Source organism: Limulus polyphemus, unplaced genomic scaffold, assembly GCF_000517525.1.
Source record: "Limulus polyphemus unplaced genomic scaffold, Limulus_polyphemus-2.1.2 Scaffold13857, whole genome shotgun sequence".
Classification (NCBI taxonomy): Eukaryota; Metazoa; Arthropoda; class Merostomata; order Xiphosura; family Limulidae; genus Limulus; species Limulus polyphemus.
In genome coordinates this window covers 3,541-5,400 of record NW_013679467.1, presented here as the reverse complement: position 1 = coordinate 5,400, position 1,860 = coordinate 3,541, and the positions used below count along the sequence as shown (strand labels likewise).

The following is a 1,860-nucleotide window of genomic DNA, read 5'->3' as shown; positions in this document are numbered from 1 at the left end:
AGTAGATATAACGCCCTGATATAGTGGATATAACGCCCTGATATAAGTGTGGATACAACGTCTTGATAAAGTAGATATAACGCCCTGATATAGTGGATACAACGTCTTGATATAAGTGTGGATACAACGTCTTGATAAAGTGGATATAACGCCCTGATATAGTGGATAAAACGTCTTGATATAAGTGTGGATACAACGTCTTGATATAGTGGATACAACGTCTTGATAAAGTGGATATAACGCCCTGATATAGTGAATACAACTTCTTGATAAACGTTATATCCACTTTATCAAGACGTTGTATCCACTATATCAAGACGTTGTATCCATACCCCTGATATAGTGGATACAACGTCTTGATATAAGGTGGATACAACGTCTTGATATAGTGGATACAATGCCCTGATAAAGTGGATACAACGTAATGATATAGATGTTGATACAGCGTTCTGATATAAAGTATACAACGCCTTGCAATGAGTGTCCTGCTACAAGTGGACAACGCCCTACTACGGGATTAAAACCAAAGCATCACGTGATATGCTAATTTCAGTTACATGCTCCACTGACGTCTTATTTTTATGTTACATATCTTTCTGATCATATAAGGGCAGAAATCTGGAAAAGAGGGGATACTTTTGAAGGGAAAAGGAAAAGAGTAGCGAGGCCATACAGGGGTGGGGGTCCGGAGTCAAGCCTGCTGAAACGTGTTTTGTAATTTTCACAGAAAATGGCGGATTTTGATGGTATCTGGAGGAAATGAGTAGCGAGGCCATACAGGGGTGGGGTCCGGAGTCAAGCCTGCAGAAACGTGTTTTGTAATTTTCACAGAAAATGGCGAATTTTGATGGTATCTGGAGTAAGTGAGTAGCGAGGCCATACAGGGGTAAGGGTCCGGAGTCAGGCCTGCTCAAACGTGTCTTGTAATTTTCACAGAAAATGACGGATTTTGATGGGATCTGGAGGAAATGAGTAGCGAGGCCATACAGGGGTAAGGGTCCGGAGTCAGGCCTGCTCAAACGTGTCTTGTAATTTTCACAGAAAATGACGGATTTTGATGGGATCTGGAGGAAGTGAGTAGCGAGGCCATACAGGGGTAAGGGTCCGGAGTCAGGCCTGCTCAAACGTGTCTTTGTAATTTTCACAGAAAATGGCGGATTCTGATGGTATCTGGAGCTGTTTTTACACCTTTTACATGTGTTTCACATATATATGTGAGCAATTTAAAGAGTGTAATTACACCTCCGCACGCTCCTCCCCTTGCCTATTATTATAATTATATCAAACCAAATAAATGATGAGAACCATCATTAAACAATTATGATTTATAAACAGAAAATAATGTTATTTTTGCTAGTTACACATACACACGTAATGCGTTACGTCACTCTTCACGTGTTCCAAGCATTTTCCCATTATTCAAATAAATCAAACCGATTACTTACCTGTTCTAAAATTGACTACAATATCTAAAAGAAATATGGTGTCCGAAAGACAGTTGAAAGCAATCCAGCGAACTGACAGGTCATCGTTGAAAAAGGAAATAGCCACTGGAAGAACAATAAGGTTGGCAACCAGGAAAAACAACATGCAAAGGTCCCAGTAGAGTCTTTGGAAAGTAAAGGAAAAAAAGGAAAAGGTCGGATTTATCATATCAACTGACAAGCAACAAAACACTAATGATATACTTGTATATATTACATATATATCTTTTATATGCTGTTACTGGTTTAACTACAGTATAATAAAAATAATATCAACTTTACACCTCTGAAAATACACGATTAATTTACGCCAAGAGCATACAAAACCATACTGCCGGGAGTTAAATAGGCCTAACGTGAGTTAAGCCTACTTCGT

At 39.1% G+C, this 1,860-nt stretch overlaps 1 pseudogene; it reads right to left on the bottom strand.

Annotated features, from left to right (window-relative positions):
* LOC111084122 overlaps positions 1–1,609 on the bottom strand; it is a 3,889-nt pseudogene extending 2,280 nt beyond the window's left edge.
* Between the last annotated feature and the right edge of the window lie 251 nt (positions 1,610–1,860).